The sequence below is a fragment of the Macaca mulatta genome, chromosome 4 (assembly GCF_049350105.2).
Source record: "Macaca mulatta isolate MMU2019108-1 chromosome 4, T2T-MMU8v2.0, whole genome shotgun sequence".
Classification (NCBI taxonomy): domain Eukaryota; kingdom Metazoa; phylum Chordata; class Mammalia; order Primates; family Cercopithecidae; genus Macaca; species Macaca mulatta.
Genome location: NC_133409.1, coordinates 143653635 through 143677315, shown reverse-complemented (window position 1 = coordinate 143677315; position 23681 = coordinate 143653635). Strand labels below are relative to the sequence as shown.

At 38.4% G+C, this 23681-nt stretch overlaps 1 protein-coding gene across 6 annotated transcripts in view; it reads right to left on the bottom strand.

Annotated features, from left to right (window-relative positions):
• The window catches only part of BTBD9 (BTB domain containing 9), a 481979-nt gene that overhangs the window by 376012 nt on the left and 82286 nt on the right, over nucleotides 1–23681 (bottom strand). The window lies entirely within an intron of this gene.

The window sequence follows — 23681 nt, the reverse complement described above, 5'->3', positions numbered from 1 at the left end:
ACTGCAGAAATTCAAAGGATCATTAGAGGCTGCTATGAGGATCTATATGCCAATAAATTGGAAAACCTAGAAGAAATGCATCATTCCCTAGACACATAAAACCTACCAAGACTGAACCATGAAGAAATCCAAAACTTAAACAGACCAGTAATAAGTAATGCAATCTAAGCCATTAAAAATTCTCCCAGCAAAGAAAAGCCTGGGACCCGATGGCTTCGCTGCTGAATTCTACCAAACATTTAAATAAAAACTGATACCAATTCTACTCAAACTATTCCCAAAAAAAAGAAGAGGGAATACATCCAAACTCATTCTACAAGGCCAGTATTACCCTGATACCAAAACCAGACAAAGACACATCAAAAAAAGAAAACTACAGGTCAATACCCCTGATGAACACTGATGCAAAAATATACAACAAAATACTAGCAAAAGGAATTGAACAACACATTAAAAAGTTCACTCATCATGACTGGAATTTATTCCAGGGATGCAAGGATAGTTCAGCATATGCAAATAAATCAATGTGATATATCACATCAACAGAATGAGGACAAAAACTATATGATCACTTCAATTGATGCTGAAAAAGCATTTGATAAAATTCAACTCCCTTCATGAGAAAAACCCTCGAGAAACTGGGTACAGAAGGAACATACGTCAATATAATAAAAGACATATAAGGCAGACCTACAGCTAGTATTGTACTGAATGGATAGAAACTGAAACCATTTCTTCTAAGATCTGGAATGTGACAAGGATGCCCACTTTCACCACTGTTATTCAATGTAATAGTGGAAGCCCAGGCCAGAGCAATCAGACAACAGAAAGAAATAAAGAGCATCCGATTTGGAAATGAAGAAGTCAAATTATCCTCGTTTGAAGAGGGTATGATCTTATATTTGGAAAAATCTAAAGACTCCATCAAAAAACTATTAGAACTGATCAATTCAGTAAACTTGAAAGATAGAAAATCAACATACAAAAATCGGTTGTATTTCTATACATCAATGGCAAACAATCTGAAAAAGAAATCAAGAAAGCAATCCTATTTACAACAAGTACACATAAAATTAAATACCTAAGAATTAAGTTAACCAAGGAAGTGAAAGATCTCTACAATGAAAACTATAAAACATTGATCCAAGAAATTGAAGAGGACACAAAAAAATGGAAAGACATTTCATGTTCATGGACTAGAAGAATCAATATAGTTAAAATGTCCATATTACCCAAAGCAATCTACAGATGCAGTGCAATCACTATCAAAATACCAATGACATTTTTGACAGAAAATAGAAATAACAATCCTAAAGTTTATATGGAACCATAAAAGACCCAGAGGAGCCAAAACTATCCTAAGCAAAGAGGACAAAACTGAAGGGAATCACATTACCTGACTTCAAATTAAATGACAAAGCTAAAGTAACCAAAACAGCATGTTACTGGCATTAAAAAACAGATACATAGACCAGTGGAACAGAATTAAGAATCCAGAACAAATCCACACACCTACAGTGAACTAATTTTCAACAAAGGTGCCAAAAACATACACTGGAAAAAGGACAATATCTTCAATAAATGGTGCTGGGAAAACTGGATATCCATTTGCAGAAAAATGAAACTCTGTCCACATCAAAAACCAAATCAAAATGGATTAAAGACTTAAATCTACTATCTCAAACTATGAAACTACTAAAACAAAACACCGAGGAAACTCTCCAGGACATGGGAAGGGGCAAAGATTTCTTTAGTAATACTCCAAAAGCACAGGCAAGCAAAGCAAAAATGGATAAATGGGATCACATCAAGTTAAAAAGTTTCTGCACAGCAAAAGAAACAATCAACGAAGTGAAGAAACAACTCGTATAATAGGTGAAAAATCTGCAAACTATCCATCTGACAAGCAATTAATAACTAGAATAAATAAGGAGCTCAAACAACTCTATAAGAAAAAAATCTAATAATCCACTGAATAGACATGTCTCAAAAGAAGACATACAAATGGCAAACAGGAATATGGAAAGGTGCTCAACATCACTGATCATCAGAGAAATGCCAATCAAAACTTAAATGAGGTATCATCTCATCCCAGTTAAAATGGCTTTTATCCAAAAGACAGGCAATAATAAATGCTGTCAAGGATGTGGAGAAAAGGGAACCCTCGTACACTGTTGGTGGAAATATACATTAGTACAAATCATGATGGAGAACAGTTGGGAGGTTCCTCAGAAAACTAAACATAAAACTAGCATATGATTCAGCAATCCCACTGCTAGGTATATACCCAAAAGAAAGGAAATCAGTATATCGGAGCGCTATCTGCACTCCCATATTTACTATAGCACTATTCACAATAGCTGAGATTTGGAAGCAACCTAAGAGTCCATCAACCAACGAATGGATAAAGAAAATGAGGTACACAGTGGAGTAATATTCAGCCATAGAAAGAATAAGATCCTATCATTTGCGCAACATGGATGAGGTTATTATGTTAAGTGAAATAAGCCAGATACAGAAAGACAAACTTCACACGTGCTCACTTATTTGTGAGGCTAAAAAAATGAAAACAATTGAACTCATGGAGATAGAAAGTAGAATAATGGTTACCAGAGGCTGAGAAGAGTGCTGGGGGTGGAGGAAAGTGGGGATGCTTAATGGATACAAAAATCTAGTTAGATAGAATGAATAAGATCTAGTGTTTGACAGCACAATAGGGTGACTACAGTCAACAATAATGTATTACACATTTTAAAATAGCTAAAAGAGTATCACTGAATTGTTTGTAACACAGAGAAAAGAACAAATGCTTGAGATGATTAATATCCCATTTACCCTGATGTGATTATTACACACTGTACACCTGTATCAAATATCTTATGTAACTCAGAAATATAAACATCTACTATGCACCCACAAAATTAAAGATGATTTTTTTTAAAATCGGAAATACTTGTAGACTGTAGAATTGTTGCACTGTTCTGTGTATAGAGAATTATATAGGAATTATAGGGGTACTTGATAAGTCTCTACTCCAAAAAACAGAGTTAAATGTTCCAAATGAACAAAGGCATCAGACTACAATAGCCACACTCTTAACCTTGGAAACAACCACACCCCTATAAAGTGCTTTGATATACTCTTCCAGAATTTATCTCAGTTTGAATTTCCTTTTATTATCTTCCACAAATGGCCAGCAGGACTTCTGATGGACGTATTTTTGTGGATATGTAAATATACACAAATTATCAAAGACTCCTGCAGGGCAGGAAATAATTCTATCAATTTCTGCAGATTTTCCAGATCTAACGTATCTGGTTAATCTTCCACTTTAACACAAGGGCAAGCGTATCTCTTTAATTTTTATTTATTTTTGAGAGGTGAGAATGGGGAGTTAGAGAAAGTGCTTCATTTTGGCTCCAAGGTATTGACAATATGACATGGAATTTTATGCTATGCACAAAGAAAACATTAGATAAAAGACTGAGTGGAAGACCTTTAAAACTTGTCCTCCCTTCTACAGCAAATTTTAGCTGGCACATGGCTACTGAACTTAAGACTACACTTTCCATTTTCCTTTGCCAGTAGGTGTAGCCAATAGCTAAGTTCTCACCAAAGGAAGTGAGTGGTAGTGATGTATAACACTTTCAAGCCTTGGCCTTAATACATTGGGCATACTCTCCTCTGCTATCACAGAGTCCACCAAAGGAACCATGGAAGTCACCCATGCAGGACGGCAGAGCCACCTTGCCAGCCTGAGTACCGTGAGGTCATAAGAAAGAGCCTGCCTGTCAGCCCTGGACTGTTAAGTGAGAGAAAAATAACCTTCTACTTTTATCAATGTCATTGGGTCTCTTTGATGCAATTGTTTAATCTGTACCCTTACTAACAGTTATTGATAAAATTAAACATCAGACCCACATGTTAGAATCCAAAACCACTCTTTGCAAATTTGTAGTACTGAAGTACTAATTTGTCAGAAAGAATATCTCAGTATAAATCTATTCCTACACACTTGATGCCTAGGAATTCATTAGTTTTTTTAAGATAAAAAAGTAATGGTTAAGTCCATAGTGTTAAACCCAAGAGACAGAATTGCAAATTACTTTGGGGAAATTAAGGGGTTTCTGAGAAACACATGCATTGTCAACACTAATAATAAAAGGCAAATGGAGTGGGAGGAGTGGGAGAAATGATAAAGTATGCATTGTGATTTTAATTCTGCAATCCAAGTACATCCTGGGAGTGACAGACGTTATCTACATAATACTTTAACATTCTTATATATAAGCAGGAGCAATTTCTTCTAACGTTTCCTATATATAAGCAGAAGTAATTTCAATACCCCCAAATTATTATCTAGATTAATTTTTCATCAAAATTTACCTTAGCAAACAGTCCTTTGTCTATCTTTTATCCCCTCCAAAAGAGACACCCAGCCTGGGCGCAGTGGTGCAATCATAGCTCACCGTAACCTCAAATACTTGGGCTCAAGCCATCCTCCCACCTTAGTCTCCAGAGTAGCTGGGCCTACAGGCATGTGCCACCATATCTAACCAGTTGTTTCTTTTTTTTCTTTTCTTTCTTTTTTTTTTTTTTTTTGAGACAGAGTCTCGCTCTGTAGCCAAGACTAGAGTTCAGTGGTGCAATCTCAGCTCACTGCAACCTCTGCCTCCCAGGCTCATGTGATCCCTACACCCCAGCCTCTTGACTAGCTGGGACTACAGGCACACACCACCACATCCAGCTAATTTTGGCACATGGGGTGGGAGGGGTTGTTGTTGTTTTTGAGACAGGGTCTTGCCCATGTTGTCCAGGATGGTCTCAAACTCCTGAGCTCAAGTGATTTACCGACCTCAGCCTCCCAAAGTGCTGGGATAACAGCAAACCTAACTAATTTTTAAGTTTTTTTGTAGAGATAGAATCTCGCTATGTTGCCTGGGCTGGTCTCAAACTCCTGGCCTCAAGCAATCCTCCTGTCTTGGCCTCCCAAAGCACTGGGATTACAGGCATGAGCCACTGCACCCAGACCTGTTTACCAAATTTTTAATAACATTTCCCATATTCAATGTCAACAATGAATGTGACATTAATTAATGACTGTATCTTAGTTCAACCCAATAATACCAACTTCAGCCTTATTAAGTATATTTATTCCTCTAACGAAATGAACCTGGGGTTAACACTAATTTCAAATATGGGTAGGTGTTCAGTAAAGAATCTGAGACTCTGGTGTGTAAATTCAAATAGGATAGACGGCTGATGTTATAAGTATTTATAACCAAAAGACCACTGTTGTGCTCAAGAATTATATTGTGCCACAGACAACTTTTGATATTAACCAAAGGTAGAAGCACAGATGATCAAAAATAACTTGCAAACCACTACTAGTTGGCTTTGAACAGTTTATTAATTTTTAAAAGCGATTTATTTCATCACATTTTCTCAGAATAATATGAAAAATAAACTAAGTTCCTTGGGTACAAGCCAAATGATGAAAGGAAAACTAGTAGTTAAACCAATTCAATATGGGTATAAAAGCCCACCACAAATAAAATAGAAAGTAAACCAACTGTGAGAGATAAATGAGATTTGACTACAGGTGTTAAAAATAAGATATTTTAAAACATGATTCTGTGTTAGGCTTGATACGGAATTACGCTCATAGACGTGCAACTAAAGAAAAATTGTGCTCTATTAGAGTTCACAGGCTAAGAGAAACAAATATTTCTAGAAACTTTTAGGTGGCTGGATTGCCGATCTTAAAGGCTTCTCACAGGGCATGGATGCTGATGTTCTTAGCGCTTTTTCCTTAAAAATCAAGGTTCTTTATCAATACCTAAAATGAATGGGACATGTGACTCATAAGCACTTCTATATGTATTCCAAATTTTAAAATGGGGCTGAGATAGTTTAGGACTCAAAAGTATACTACGGGCACAGGCACCAAAATGGGGGCACACAGGAAAGTACGACTTTTCTTCTTCTACCTTGCTACTGTGCCAAAACATCAAACAACTTTTTGGCCTGGGTCAAGTTCCATCTTTTGATTTTGTTCAGTGCCTAAGAAGTCACTGGCATGTAATAAGTGCTAAGTAATAATACACATGGTGGAGGTATAATAAATTAATATGAAATGTTCCATAGGAGGTCTGATTTTATGGATTAGGCTAGTAATCCATGAGCCATATTTTTGATAAATTGGTTTATGTTACAATAAACTTTATTGTATTACAACAGATTCCGCTGGCTTGCAGCATATTACACACTTGCAAATCCCAAAACTATAAAGCATTTATTTTTTATTTAAGATTGGTAAAATCATGTCCATCTTAAGATGCCTCTGGGCACTTATGTGGTATAAAAGCAGACACAAAATTCTAAGAAAAAGAAAGCCTGGCTCTGTTCAGATTTACTTTTTGTTCTTTTTTAAGTACTAAACAAAGGCAGTATGTCTTATACCTGAAGGTCAACCCAAAGTGCAAACTTTATAAAGATTTATAGAATAAAAAGTCTATCTCAAGAAAACACTGGTATCCCTGGACAGCAAAGACTTGTGCTGACTAGCAGGAGAGCTTCAGCGGTGCCTCACTGGAAGCGAATATTAAGATACCTAAGGGTTTAAGTATAAATTTTTTAAAAACATAAAATCACTACTCTGAATTAACTCCAAAGCAAAGCAGAGATGTGATGTATCTCATGCTGCGTTCTATGATGTTACATGCTAGAGTGGCAATACTTGATACACAGCATTGCCTTCCCATGGTCTGTACTAAACAGAGCCCTTCTCTTCCACATACATTCACAGCTTGATGAGAAGGACATCAAGTCAAGAAAACACAGTAGCTGTCTTAATGCTGGATGCAAGTGCAATGATGAATAGCAACTTAAAGACAATGTTTCTGGTCAATTCAGATGAAAGACTCCTGAAGTGAAGTGCATATTATTCATATTTATTCTAATTTTTGTTAGAAAAGCCTGGACAGGTGGCCTTCACTACTCTTTCCCTAGTTGATTTCATCTACCCAACAGCTACAAACTATGTATCAGTAACTCTCAATTTGTTATCTCTTATATACACACAAGACCTGTTTTCTAAAAACAAGTCTTGTGTATCCAAATCTCTCTGGAAACTTCCATTTGATGACTCACATGCATCTCAAACTTGGTAAGTCTCAACTAAATGTTTGGTCTTCCCACACCCACGTATGTCTTTCTTACTGGTTTCTGTATCTCATTAAATTGTACCCCCATTCACCCAGCTGTTCAAGCCAAAAACCCAGTGTCAAGGATGTCTCCCTCTCTCATTCTCTTCTCTACCCATTCTCTTCCACATCCACTCTATCCGTTATATTTGTCATTACCACCCTCAAAATATACCTCAATCTCATTTTTCCCCCTGCATTTCCACTGCCATCACACTAATCCAGAAATTGCAAAGTGCCATCTATGAGATCCTATCTGACCGTCAAGGCTATTCCATCTGGCCCATAATATTTTTATAAACTACTTAAATTAATTGATAATATTTATAAATCGAAGAGTTTAACAAAACACTCTAGATTCTTTACTTCTCTTGGAAAATTAAAAAAGCTGGCAGCACTGGGCATATGATTCCACTTGGCCTAACCTGGGTGGGACTCAGGAGAGGCTACACCTCTTAACACAGGGTCTATGCCCTCCATTGCCTCCTAACACTTAGGCCCAAAGAAAGTTGCTATTATCAATGCAATATTATTTTGCTTCTAAGGATCTGTTTTATACTTTTATACTACCCGGCTACTGAAAGCAAAAGAGTTCGTGAACTACATTCTATTTTATTTCTTTAACTCCATTAAAATGTGAACCAGATCATATCACTTCCCTGATTAAACCTTCTAATGACTTCATATTGTCTTAAAATAAAAATCTAAACTCTTACCTAAAAGGCCCTGCATAATCTGACCTGTCCAGTCTCATCTCCTGCCCCTCCCCTGACTCACTATGCTCTATCCAAACAAGCCTTCTTTCTTGTCCTTGTCACCAATCTAGAAAGGCTCTTCTCACAGATATCCACATGGGTGACTTTTCCCTGTTATTCAGGTGTTAGCTCAAACATGACTTTCTAAAAAGGTCTCCTCTGGCAACAGAGGCATTACCCTACTTCCCCACCCAAGCCTATAACCCACCCTCACCATGTTCACTTTCCATCACCTTGTCTGATTTTCTTCATAGCAATCATTGCTCTTTAACATTACCTTGTTTACTGTTTTATTTATCTATTGTATATATCACCCCTCTAGAATGTAAATGATGCAGGGACCATGAATGTGTTACTTGCCATTATAATTGCAGTGATTGGCACTTAGTAATAAATGTTTGTCAAATAAACAATGCACTACAATAAGAGCTCTTACAATTTTCAATGCACTCAGTCAATACCCATTTACAATTCATTTCTCATTTTTTCTAATCTGGAGGCTAGCCTTTTTTGCAGGTTGGGATGCCATGACAGAGTTCATTTACTCATTCAAAAAATACACATTGCACCTGTTCATGGTACTGAGCTCAAACAACCAAAAACCCTTCCCTGAAGGAATTTATAATCTAATAGGGAGGGACAGATGATAAACAAAAGTTAGTAAATTATATAGTAAGTCGGTTCTCCATATCCATGCATTCTACATCCATAGATTCAACCAACCAACTGTAGATCAAAAACATTTTTTAAAAATAATAAAAATTGTAAAACTTAAAAACCATTACAGTATAACAACTATTTACATAGTATTCATATCATATTAGGTATTGTAAGTAATCCAGAGATGACTTTAAGTATGCAGGAGGATATGTATAGGTTATGTGCAAATACTATACCATTTTATATAAGAAACTTGAGTATCTGGGGATTTTAGTATCCATGGGAGTCCCCATGGATACTGAGAGATAACTATATATTATAAGCTGATAAAAACTGAATAAAAACATAAGGGGAAAGAGGGAGTGCTGTGAATGTGTGTGAGTGTGTGTATGTGTGTACATGTATGTATATGGAGAGGGTGCTACAATTTTAAATAGAGTGGTCAGGAAACAGCCCACTGAAAGGGTGTCATCTGAGGAAACCTGGAAGGAGGTGAGAAAGGAAGCATTCCAGGTAGAGGGAACAGCAAGAGTACAGGATCTGTAGCAAGAGCTCATCTGGTGTGGAACAGTAAGGAGGCCAATGCAGTTGAAGAGTGATGAGGGTGTGGGCCAGGCTTGGTGGCTCACGCCTGTAATCTCAGCACTTTGGGAGGCTGAGGCGGGTGGATCTGATGTCAGGAGTTCGAGACCAGGTTGGCCAACATGGTGAAACCCCGTCTCTACTAACAATACAAAAATTAGCCGGGCGTCGTGGCAAGCACCTGTAAACCCAGCTACTTGGGAGGCTAAGGCAGGAGAATTGCTTGAACCCAGGAGGCGGAGGTTGCAGTGAGCCAAGACCATGCCATTGCACTTCAGTCTGGGCAACAAGAACAAAAATCTGTCTCAAAAAAAAAAAAAGAGTGATAAGGGGAGATGGTTATAGGAGATGAAGTCTGAGATAACAGGAAGTCAGATCATGTAGGGCACTGCAGAACATTCAGGAAGTTTGGCTTTTACCCTGAGATGAGAAATGACCGGACAGTTTTTGTTTGTTTGTTTGTTTTTTTAGACAGAGTCTTGCACTGTCTCCCAGGCTGGAGTGCAGTGGCGTAATCTCGGCTCACTGCAACCTCCGCCTCTCGGGTTCAAGCAATTCTCCTGCCTCAGCCTCCCAAGTAGCTAGGATTACAGGCATGTGCCACCACACCCAAGTAAATTTTGTATTTTTAGTAGAGACAGGTTTCACCATGTTGGCCAGGCTGGTCTTGACCTCTTGACCTCTTGACCTCTGGTGATCCACCAGCCTCGGCCTCCCAGAGTGCTGGGATTACAGGCATGAGCCACCATGCCCGGCCATAATTGGACAGTTTTAAGAAGGTTTTGACTTATGTTTAGAAAGGAACAATCTCTTGGTTTAGATAGTGGTGATGGTTGCACAACTTTGGGAATATACTAAGAAACACTGAATTGCACACTTTAAAAGAATGAATTTTATATGTGACCTACGCCTTAATATTAAAAACACACACACACACACACACACAAAATGCTCCAGGGGTTGAGAACAGACTATAGGAATGTGAGAATGGAAGCAGGTAGACCAGGTATCAAGCCACTGCAATAATGTAACAGAGAAGGTGATGGCTTGGATCAGGTAGTAGCAGTGGATATGGTAAAAAGTGGTTCCAATTCTCTATATATTCTGAAGGCAGGGCCCCTAGGATTTGCTGATGGATTAGATGTGGTACATGAGAAAAAGGGATGTAGGATGACACAAAGGTTCTATCCGATGAGTTTTCTCTTTCCTGATATAGGCCTTGCCCCTTCCTGTTAGACTTTCTTGTTCTTCCTGCCTGGAATATTGACAAGGGGCTGGAGATGGATCTACAAAGACAAGAATGAGGACAAATGCCAACATACCAAGAATATCAGAGTGGAAAGACAGAAATAGCCTGGCTTCTGAAGGTACTGCTGAATTCCTATACCAACCTATCATCTAATAAGAATAAACACCCCAATTATTTAAGCCAAAATTTCCTGTGATTTGTACTAAAATGTATCCCTAATTGATACACATGGTGATTTTTTAATGCAAACATACTTCGTTCTATTTCTCTTTGATTTATTATACTGCAGATACTGTGTTTTTCAAAACTTGAAGGTTTCCAGCAACTCTATTTTGGGCAAGCATATTAGCACTATATTTCCAACAGCATATGCTTGCTTCATAAATCTGTCACGTTTTGGTAATTCTTGCAATATTTCAAATCTTTTCATTATTATTATATCTGTTATGATAATCTTGTTTGTTTTTTTTGTTTTGTTTTTTTGGAGACAGAGTCTCACTCTGTTGCCCAGGCTGAAGTAGTGACGAAGTGGCATGATCTCGGCTCACCGCAACCTCCACCTCCCGGGTTCAAGTGATTCTCCTGCCTCAGCCTCCCAAAAAGCTGGGATTACAGGTGCCTGCCACCACGCCCAGCTAATATTGTATTTTTAGTAGAGGTGGGGTTTCATCATGTTGGTCAGGCTGGTCTCGAACTCCCGACCTCAGGTGATCCACCCACCTCAGCCTCCCAAAGTGTTGGGATCACAGGCGTGAGCCTATGGTGATCTGTTATCAGTGATCTTTGATGTTACCATTGTAATTGTATTTGGGGCATCACGAGCCTCATCCATACAAAATGGTGAACTCAATGGATAAATGTTGCTCCATTTATCTGATTGCTCCATCAACTGGCTCTTCCCCCATGTCCCTCTCTCTCATTGGGCCTCCCTATTCCCTGAAACATGACAATATTGAAAGTAGGCCAATTGTGACAATGTCCTCTAAGTGTTCAAGTGAAAGGAAGAGTGACACATCTCTCACTGAGCAATATGGCAAAACCTTGTCTCTACAAAAAATACTAATAATTAGCTGGGCATGGTGGAGCATGCCAGTAGTCCCAGCTACTCAGGAGGCTGAGACGGGAGGATTGCTTAAGCCTGGAAAGTCGAGGCTGCAATGAGCTGTGATCATGATGCTGCACTCCAACCTGGGTGACAGAACAAGACTCTGTCTCAAAAAAATAAAATAAGATAAAATAAATATTAACCTGCTAAAACAAATCCTTTAATAGCTTCTCCTTGTTCTCATAATAAAGTTCAAAATCCACAACACTCTCACCTTCTCTATCCTTGTTTACTTGCTCCAACCACATTGTCCAACTTTTTGCTTTTCTCAGTTCTTTCAGCCCATCAAGTTCCTTCTCATCTCAAGGTCTCTGTACATGCTATTCCTTCATCCTGCACCACCTCTCCCTCTCCTTCACCTGGTTACCGCCTAGAAGTCTCAGCTTAAACATCATTTCCTCAGGGAGGAACTCTCAAAGAATCCTAAACTTCACAACACATATCATATGATAAGTGAAATGGTAGAATTAGCTATATGATAGCTTATTTATTATCCATCTTCACTTCTAAAATATAAGCTCCTTAGTGGCAGGGACTTTTTCTGTCTTATTAATATTATCTGGCACATTGTAGGCTTTCAGTAATTATGTGTTAAATGAATATATGAATGAAGTTTATTTTCCATTGTGAAAATTTTGCTAAGTTCTAAGGAGTTGAAAAACATTCCTACTTACACAGCAATATTTCAAATTTTCAAATTTTGCAGTATAAATTACATAAAACATTACTATACCCTTATTTTTTATACTCATTTAGTTACCTCTGACTCAAAATTATGTTTCTCTGCAACAAATCTGTAAGTACACTGTTCTCTAGAAACACATCAAAAACATTTATATATTATATTTTCAGTAAGAAGTGATAGGATTATTTCAATTTCACTCATTTTCACTCCACCAAAATGGTATAGATTTTTCAGGCTGAAACAATTCATTTCCCTTTCATTTACACACTTATCTGTGAAGGCAGCATGAAGTATGCCATAGGAATCATCTCTCTTCGAAGTCTATTATGTATGCTTTGTAATTTACTGAAAATTGAAATCATCAGTAATCATTTCTTCCTGTTCTCTTGTCGGGCTTTTTTTGTAGAGCTTTCTTTTCAGGTTTTGCCAACACATTTTTTCAAGTCATTTTTCCTCTTCTTTTAAAATGAAAATGTGCCTACAAAGTTCAAAATAGTGCATTCCTAGATGGCATCTTGAAAGAAAGAATAGAGCAATTTCAAAGCAAAATATTTTTTTCCCAACTCACACATTAATCTTTCCCTAGAGATATGTAAATAGGTAAAGAAGTGAGGTCCATACACAAAAAGAAACAGTGTACTAAGATGTTTACCTGAAAACCACACTATAATTCAAATACTGTTAAGGGTCATTGTCAATATGTTTAGGCCAAGAGCACAATCTACTTTTAAATTGTTGTAACCTGATAAAAGGGATAAAAGTTTGACATAGTATTCCTCTAAAGAGAGCAATGTAAAAAGATGAGCAATAAATCCATAAGGAAATGGATAGGGCCAGGCAGACATTACAGAAAAGGCACCAGGAAAAATCAATAACTGCAGAAAGGGACAAGAGAACCGATGGGTAAAGGTGACTTGTAAATTCTAAGGATTTAAGATCTCTTGGAGGATTTTCATTGGATTGGGCTGTTTTTCCCCAAATCTAGTCTCTCAGTATAAACTGAAGTGAAGGCTATCTTCTTAACCAGAAGTTCATAGTATTTTTTAAAAGTAACCTACAATGTGACTCCTTTTAATGCCCAGTTTCAAAAATGCGCCTCGCACTTCAGAGACATTCGCAAAACATCCCTCAGTATTCCAATGAGCTATCAACACTAGAAAGATAAAACATGATGCTAAATCCCAGTTATTTAACTGTAAGTTTCTCTTCACACATCTGTATCACCCAACCAGCTATTATGGTTAAATAGATAATGGATAGAAAACACTCAACACTGTGCTAGCACAGAAGCACTCAAGATAAATTAGCCATCCTTTGTTCCCATGGCATTGCCCCAAGTCTTAAGAAATGTGATGTCTCTAAACTGAGAGCCCTGGCAAACTGCTCTGGAGGGCAGTATGTTTGTCCCCAAACAGGCTGGCTCTTTTTTGCTTACTGTTTGAGAATCAAGAAGAAAGTAAGATTTCAGTAGGTCCTAACTTAGGAACTGTCAAACTAAAGGAGAGAAGCAATCCAAAATGACAGCTGTCAGGAGAGGAAAAAAAAAAAAAAATCTTAATGGTAATAACAAGGTTTCTGCAAAAATAACTTCTCCCAGACAGTTGACACCAGAAGTGACTGTGCAGCTAAGCCTTCAGAGTAGGGAACCACCACCCTACTGCTTTCCTTTCTTTCACAGGTAAGTTTCTCAAAATAGTTGTCCATACATGCTGTTCCCAGTCCCTCTTTCCATTTTGAACCTACTCCTATTCAGCTTTCCTCCTACCACTCCTCTAAAACTGCTTCTCAAGGGCATTCAGGATCTCCATTTTGCAAAATCTAGTCATCAATCATCAGTTTTCATCTTACATGACCTCTTGGCACCCGACACAGTTGATCACTCCATCCTCTGTGAAAACACTTCCCTCCTTGGCTTTCAAGAAACTATCCTCACCGAGCCACCACTTTGCCCCTGCCTCACAGGCAGAGCTCTTTCTCAGTCTTGTGTACTGGATCTTCCTCTGGTACCTCATCCAGTCTCATGGCTTAATAACTCCTAAATTTACGTATCCAGTGCAGACTTCTCCCTTGGACGTTAGACATATATTCAACTTCCTCTTCAACATCTCCACCTGGACATCTAAAAGGCATCTCAGATCTAAAATGTTCAAACTGAGCTACTCCAAAACCTATTCTTCACTGTCCTTATCTCAGTCTAATAGAGTTCTATCCTTTCAGTTGTTCAGGTAAAAATATTGATATCATCCTTGATTCCTTTTTTTTTTTTTTTTTGAGACATTGTCTCGCTGTGTTGCCCAGGCTGGAGTGTAGTGACGTGATCTCGGCTCACTGCAACCTATGCCTCCTGGGTTCAAGTGATTCTCCTGCCTCAGCCTCCCAAGTAACCGGGACTACAGGCACGTGCTACCGCACCTAGCTAATTTTTTGTATTTTTAGTAGAGACGGTGTTTCACCATGTTAGCCAGGATGGTCTCAATCTCCTGACCTCGTGATCTGCCCACCTTGGCCTCCCAAAGTGCTGGGATTACAGGCATAAGCCACCACGCCCGTCCTCTTTCTTTTTTTTCTTACCCCATATCAAATCTATTAGCCAATGCCACTGGCTCTACCTTCAAAATATGGCAGAATCTAAAGCAATCCCTACCTCCACTGCTTCTACCCTCATCCAAGCCACCACCATCTTTTGTCTAAATTATTCTTGTTAGAATGTGTCTGCTCTTATATAACCTATGGTCTACCTAGAAGTTACAACAATCAAATCACAGGATTCCTTGGCTCAATACCCTCCAGTGGCTGTCAATCTCACTCAACCAAGCACTCTGCAATCTGGCCCCATTTCTTTTCTGACACTGTCTTATACTACTTTCTCTTCAGCTTCAGCCCTAGTGCCCTCCTTACTATTCCAGGAGCATACCAGAGCCAGTTGCTGTTCCCTCAGCCTGGAACACTCTTTGCCCACATTGGCTTGTTCCTTAATCTTCAGGTCTTTACTCGGATGTCACCTTTATAATGAGGCCTTGCCTATTTGAAATTGCAAACCCACCCCATAAACATCCTCTTTCTTGCTTTATTTATTTATTTTGTTGTCTCTTTCTCCCCAGTAGAACATAATTTCTATGAAGACAGACATGTTGTGCAATCTGTACTTCACTGAATCTTTAATACCTACAATACTCAGGTTATTCAGACTGGTTTGGGAATCTTCAGAGGGAAGACAATGCTCAGGCATCAGGCAGGGCGATGTTCATTCCGGGCAAAGGGCATATCATGTTTAAAGATACAGAACAATGAACTAGCACAGTGTACACTTGGAATCTCGAAGCAGTTTGGTTTGATTGGTGCTTAATGTTTCAGCAGGAAATGAGACTAGCAAAGTAGGCCAGGATCTAACACTTACTAAGTGTTACTCTACTCTAGGCATTGTTTTAATCCCTTTATATTATTCTCATGCAATTTAAACATCATAGCAAACCTTCTACAAAGAAGCCACTATTGTTATTTCCATTTTATAGGTGTGCAAACTGAGGACAAAGAGGGTAAGTAACTTGGCCAAAAATCACTCAGCTAATAAATGAAAGCCAAATTCAAAGCCAGGCAGACTGACTCTAGAACTGCACCCTGAACCAATACACTATACTGCCTCTGTGTTATGGATCTTGGGTTTCATGGTATAGACGAGGAGGAGCCACTCAAAGGTTTTACACTGGCGAACAATAGGTTTAGTCTGCATTTTAGGATCACAGCAGTGGGGAGAATGGATTAGAAAAGTGTAAAGAGGCCTGCAAGGTCCAAGCTATAGAGATGTTAAAGGCAGGGTTTAAGGCAGCGGGATAAAGAAAGGAAGACTTTACAGACACCCAGGAAGATTTTACAAACACCCAGAATGTAGAAATTATTAGCGATTTTAAGAGTGTGGTGGCCGAAGACCCAGGAATTCCTGCTTTGCCATTTACCATTCTCTCCGTATGCATTTGCATTTATAGAAAAGAATACGAAATCACAAGCTGAATGAAAATCAAAGTATGATACTATGAGGTGGCTCAGCATCTAAATATCACAAAGCAGGAATACAGTAAAACTGGACTGGAACATTTGGCTTAGGATCAAGATGCAATTAAGGGCCTCTATCTTAAGTCCAATTCTGTATCTTGGGATTTTCCTATCTTCAGGTCAACCACACAGTACAGAAATCGGAAGCAGTGTCCAGCATACTTAAGCTTACATGCAAAGAGAGAACAAGAGTGAGATACGGGATGAATGCCTGGGTTGCACAAAGTGTTCTGGTTGAACTTACTACACTGACTGTATGGAAAGAGGAAGTATAAAGGTAGTCCAGAAAGGGGAAGTAATGGCAGGACTACCTCATGAAGGCAAGATACTCTCAAGAAGAAGAACAAGACGGCAAGGCTGGCCCAATCCCAAAGATTAAAAAATATATATAAAAATGCGCTGGGTATGGTGGCTCATGCCTGTAATCCCAGCATTTTGGGAGGCTGAGACAGGTGAATCACCTGAGGTTAGGAGTTCGAGACCAGGCTGGTCAACATGGTGAAACCCCGTCTCTACCAAAAATACAAAAATTAGCCAAGTGTGGTGGCAAGAGCCTGTTATTCCAGCTACTTGGGAGGCTGAGGCAGGAGAATTACTTGACCCTGGGAGGCAGAGGTTGCAGTGAGCCGAGGTTGTGCCATTGCACTCCAGAAAAGAAAATAAAAAATAAAAAATAAAAAATAAAGAAAGAAAGAAAAGAGGGCTCTATGGCTGCATGGTAAATATAGCCTGATCAACATCCTGGACTCTGACTAATTAGGTTAGCATAATATTAATATATATTCGTCCCTTTGTATGCATGGGGGATTGGTTCCAGGACCCCTATACTCCCACCAAGAATATCAAAATTCACAGATGCTCAAGTCCCTTACATCAAATGGCATAGTATTTGTATAGTATAACCTACACACAACCTGCTGTATACATTTTTTTCTTCAACCCACATCAGTCAAATCCTGTATATTTTAAATCACCGCTAGATTACTTATACCTAATACAATATAAATGCTATGTATATAGCTGGTGCACTGTATTGTTTTTTATATTTGTATTTTTTAAATTGTATTGTTATTTTTATTGTCTTTTTTCCCCCAAATATTTTCAATCTGCAGTTGGTTCTATGTGTGGACACACAGGGCTGACTGTATCAGGAAAAGTCATCAGACCCTAAGTATGATGAAAACAAAGGGGGCAGAAGACAAACTGGATTACCATACCATGATGGATCAATCTGAAAGTCAAATTAATGCCAAGACAGTGGTGAGGGGAATACAATTTCACTTGATATTGATTAGATTTGGAGGGGGCAGGCTGGTCTCTAAAACAGATCCAACACAAAGCTGTCATCTCAGCCAGCTTAACTTAATTCTAGCTTCTTTAAGCCTGATGTTTTGAGTGTTGGAGAAGAACAAACTGGTTATCCCTTACACTATATTCCCTAATACTAGTTGAGGGATGACCTCTCCAAAAGATCAAGAGCAAAAAGTATTTTTAAAAGATTCTAGAAAATGTAGGATCCTCTGTGTCATAAGAGCCAAAGCCAACACAAATAATCCTTCCACCGTTGTAAAAAAAGAGGTAATGGCAAGACTTACCGTTAATAATCTAGCTAAATGATAGAACTTAAAATTTCTTTGACTAGCTGAGTGTTGTGGCATGTGTAGTCTCAGCTACTTGGGAGGCTGAGGTGGGAAGATCAGTTGAGCCCAGCAGTTCAAGGCTGCAGTGAGCTATGACTATGCCACTGCACTCCAGTCTGGGTGACAGAGCAAAACCTTGTCTCTAATTGAAAAAAAAAAAAAATCTAAGACTGATTACTAAACCATTGAGAACAGGAAGTTCTGGGTTCAATGAATTTCTACATATTTTTTCATACCAGGCACATGAAAGACATTAAACAAAATACATTATTTACTAGTTTAGCCATCTCGGTGTCAACTTTTCAACATTTTGATGAAAACACATTCTTGATCATACTAATAAAAGAAACCATATGGTATTGAATATTTTCAGCATCTAAGAAGGTAAATCTCAGAGTCAAATCCTTAGACAAATATAAATTAAGATTCATGGCTAGCATGATATATGAGCTACATGATTTGCCATAAAATGGAGGAGGAGTCAGTCACACATCATACTTTTGAGTGAAAAGCAATCTCATAACTATTAAGAGATTCATGATGTGCCCATCACACAGATGTTATAGACAGCCACACAAATCTTGTGAATGTTTTGTCCCCAAATCAAGGGACTTATCTAAACTATACAATGACTAATTCAATCCCTCTCAGAGGAATGAACTTTTCCAATAAAAGACAAATAAATGGAAATGCCAGCTACTTTAAATCAAGCACTTAACTAACGTGTTGCTACTTAAATTGTAGATAAATATTCTGGCCTATGTTCAAGGGAGGCACGAATGCAAATGTGGGTCATAATGAATGAGCTCTATTTAGAGAATAGCTTTAAGGTATACATTTACTTTTCAAGTCCCCAAAAAATAATCTTCTGATTTTATTAGAACGGGGCTTGCATACTGTTTGGAAGTTACCAGAAAATCAATTGTGCACTGTAGTTTCAAGTGATATATGTTCTTTTCACAGATTTCAAAATCCCCAAAATACTGGATTTTGGATACTATCACAACCTTGGGGTATTCCCCAGACTCTAAGACTTTAAAAAAAAAAAAGGAATGGTATCCTCAGAAATAATGGGCTTCCAGAACCTTGGCTGTAGTGAAAGCAGCCAGCAGGGTACGTTGGACTCCACTCTTGCTGTTGCAGCGGAGCCTGCCAAGTCTACCAGTGGGCCAAATTAAGGCTGGTAAAGTTACAAACACGTTTTCCTGTTCAAATGGATTAGGAAGCTCCAAAATGTATTCATCTTAGAGTCTGAGTAACATCAAAGCTCTGGGTGATGCTACTAAAGAGAAACAACGACTTCAAAAACAATATTGCTACAGTCCCCTCCAGCACCCCCAAACTGGAAATCTTTATTTATGTAATGCCTTTTGATTTAATGAGTGACCTGGAGTCCTTTCTCCAAGATAAAAGTATAATCTGCTGGTTAGCTATTCTTCTAGAATAGGTTATTGCTCATCAAGGTTTTGTTTCTTTGCCTCACTGGTTAAAAGATAATTTTACTAAGGATGACTCACCCCATCTCTAACTCTCCTTGCCAGTGTTTGTTGCTGCTGTTCATTACCGGCAAAACTGGAGAGGGAAGACACATAGACACATAAAGACAAGTATGTAACCCATTACACGAGGTTCTCATTATTCCAGAACCACAGTTATCTGAAAAAGGACATTTAAAGTGAATTCACTTGAAATAAGGACAAAAATTCCATAGTGAATGTAGAAAAGGGGTTTCATTACATTAAAAATCGAGATTAAATGTAAGTATATATTTAATCTTCTACTTAACAAAATGTATGTAATAAATGCAACTATATGCTAACCAAAATAGTAGTAGTAGTAGTAGTAGTAGTAGTCGTAGTAGTAGTAGTAGTAATGATAAACAGTTGTTAGGTATCTTTTAGTTTTTCTAGCATTTCCTAACTTCCCCAGCACAATTATAGTGAAGAATATTCTTCCAAAAATACCTGGACATGACCAACATCCCTTCAATTTTTAATCAGATTCTTCTTTTGAAATGCCTACCATGTCATCATTTTGGTGGATTTTCCCTTTTTCAATTATTCACTGGTCTCAAGCTGCCAGAATTTTATTTGCCAATGGCTTCATATGTCACTCTGGCGGCTTTTCAGCCTCACTTTTCTCTATTTCATGAAATCTTTATTTCTCATATTTTTGCAAAATCTGCCATTTGACTTTGCAATTGAGTACACTGATTTTACATCTTCCGACAATCAGTAAAACACTATAACTAATGGGATGTGCAGGAATAGAATTCACAGGGATGAATGTTTGAGTGGGAACTAATTTTACACGTGGACAGTTCATTAGTGAACATTTTTATACTATGATTACCTCTGTTTCCCTATGCAACCTTCAAAACTGCAAGGCTTGAGGTAATGAATATTCAGCTAACAAGGGCATCATATATGAAAGGCCACAGTCATCATGGAAATGCCTCTGTCTTTGGGAACTAGAAAGGTTTCTCAGGGCACTAGAATCACATCCCAGAGGTCCATCCTAACATTCTACATTTTAATATTTTCTGTCTGCATGGCCTATCATCATAGTATAAAAAGACAAAATAAAATGATAACTAGTATGCATCCCACTCTTTGATCATGAAAATGATTTCAATCTGGCACCATTCACTAACTATAACAGCAAAATTAAAATCTTGAGTTATTAATTTAAGCATTCAAATGTATATCTGACAACTGCCAGATTCCAGACCTACTAAGGGGTCTGGAAAGTCAAATGGTAAATGCTTTTAGAAGATTAAGAGATATATAGCAAGCATATGGATATTATCCTTGTCCTATAAAGTGTGTGCATGTGTATGTGTGTATGTGTGTGTGTGAGAGAGAGGGAGAGAGAGAGACTGATGTGATCATCCAGGAGTAAAAGCTATTACTTCAGAATCCAAAGTCCAAAATAAAACTTTTTTTTTAATCTTTGAAGCCTCACAAAAAACAAAGATAATGCCACAAGATGATAAACAGAGATGGAAAAGACAGCACTGTGTGTTTAAAAAGACCTTCGGCTGGGCGCGGTGGCTCACGCCTGTAATCCCAGCATTTTAGGAGGCCAAGGAGGGTGGATCACCTGAGGACGGGAGTTCGAGACCAGCCTGACCGATATGGTGAAAACTCGTCTCTACTAAAAATACAAAACTTAGCCAGACGTAGTAGCAGGCACCTGTAATTCCAGCTACTTGGGAGGCTGAGGCAGGAGAATCGCTAGAACCCGGAAGGTGGAGGTTGCAGTGAGCCGAGATCGGGCCATTGCACTCCAACTGGAATTACAGGTGCCTGGAATTACAGGTGTCCCGCTTTGGGGGACAGAGCGAGACTCTGTCTCGCCAAAAAAAAAAAAAAAAAAAAGAAAAACAAAAGGGCCAGGCACGGTGGCTCACGTCTGTAATCCCAGCACTTTGGGAGGCAAAGGTGGGCGGATCACGAGGTCAGGAGTTTGAGAACAGTCTGCTCAACTTGACAAAACCCGGTCTCTACTAAAAATACAATAACTAGCTGGCAGTGGTGGCAGGCGCCTGTAATCCCAGCTACTCAGGAGGCTGAGGCAGGAGAATCGCTTGACCCCGGAGGCAGAGGCTACAGTGAGCTGAGATCGTGCCACTGCACTCCAGCCTGGGTGACAAGAGGAAGACTCAGTCTCTAAATAAATAAATAATAAAATAAAAATAAAAATAAAAAGATCTTTAGAGTCAGACAGACCTCAGCTTCAGTCCCAGCTGTTATGTTCTTGCCATGTGATTATAAGTTCAACATTCTCAAAGCCTCAGTTTCCTCATTTGTGAAATACAATAGTTGGATAATAATACTTATTTCCTGGGTAAGACCAAATGAAATACTCAGTGTCTGGAAAATTGTAGGCATTACCTATGTTATAAACCATATCTTAGCTAATAAAATAATTTTTCTCCTTCTTCCAGGCATTACGACAACAATGTAATAATGTAAGCCTTCTACCTATTTATAAAAACAGGTATTAGGATATCACTATGAGGACTCTGTCAGAATCCCTTGATAATGCCAATATTATACACAAAGCTTCCCAAAAAACAGAGGTCCCAGGCCAGGAACATTATCTTCTAAGCCTTACAAATAAGGGGGGAAGAGTTATTTAGATATGAGAGTAGGTTCTTTCTCAGTGACAATGTATAACATAACCAACTGTGAAGCTGGATATAGCCAAGTCAGAATCCACTTTTCTGATTCTGAGATCTTAGAGAAATTACTTAACCCTTCTGGGGCTGTATGAAATGAAGATAATAAATAAAGCCTGCCTCCAAGAGTTGTTTTAAGAATTCTTGGTGGTTCATGCCTATAATCCCAGCACTCTGGGAGGTCAAGGCAGGACAATCACTTTAGCCCAGGAGTTTGAACCAGCCTGGGCAACCCAGTGAGACCCTGTTTCTAGAAAAAATAAAAAATAAAACCAGCCAGGTGTGGTGGTGTGTGCCTGCAGTCCTAGCTACTCCAGAGGTTAGAGGGTAACTTGAGACCACGAGTTCCAGGGTAAAGTGGGGCATGATTTTCCCACTGCATTCCAGCCTAAATGACGCAGTGTGACCCTGTCTTTCTAAAAAAAAAAAAAAAAAAAAAAAAGAAAGAAAAGAAAAAAGAATCTATCAGGTCTAGGAGCCTATTGGTGGAGCCTTTAGGGTTTTCCAAGTACAGAATCATACTGTCGACGAAAAGAGATAATTTGACTTCCTCTCTTCCTATTTGGATGACTCTTATTTCTTTCTCTTGCCTGACTTCTCTGGCTAGGACTTTCAGTACTATGTTGAATAGGCATGGTGAGAGTGGACGCCCTTTTTTTAATGTTTTCAAGGAGAATGCTTCTAGCTTTTGCCCCTTCAGTATGATGCTGGCTATGAGTTTGTCATAGATGGCTCTTACGATTTTGAGGTATGTTCCTTTGATGCCTAGTTTGAGGGTTTTTTTTTTATCATGAAGAGATGTTGGATTTTACCAAAAGCTTTCTGTGCATCTATTAAGATGATCATATGTTTTAAATTTTGTTTATGTGGTAAATTACATTTATTCACGTGAGTATGTTGAACCAATCTTGCATCCCAGGAATAAAGCCTACTTGATCATGGGGAATTAACTTTTTGATGTGCTGCTGGATTTGGTTTGCTAGTATTTTGCTGAAGATTTTTGCATCTATTTCACCAAGGATATTGGCCTGTAGTTTTCTTTTCTCCCGTGTCTTTGCCAGGATATCAGGGTGATACCAGCTTCACAGAATGAGGTACGGAGGAGTCTCTCCTCTTTTCAGTATTATGGGTAGAATAGGTACCACCAGCTCTTTTCTGAATGGCTGGTAGAATTTGGCTGTGAATCCATCTGGTCTAGGGTTTTTGTTTTGTGGGGTTTTTTTGTTTGTTTTGGTTGCTAAGTTTACTATGACTGATTCCATTTCGAAACTTGATATTGGTTTGTTCAGGGTTTCAATTTCTACCTGATTCAATTTTAGGAAGTTGTCTGTTTCCAAGAATTGATCAATTTCTTCTCGATTTTCTAGTTTGTGTGCACAAAGGTTTTCATAATAGTTTCAGAATACAAAATCAATGTACAAAAATCAGTAGCATTTCCATACACTAATAACATTCAAGTTGAAAGCCAAATCAAGAATGCAATCCCATTTACAATAGTCAGACACATATAGGGAAAAAAACAAAACAAAACAAAAAACAACTAGGAATACATCTAAATAAGGAGGTA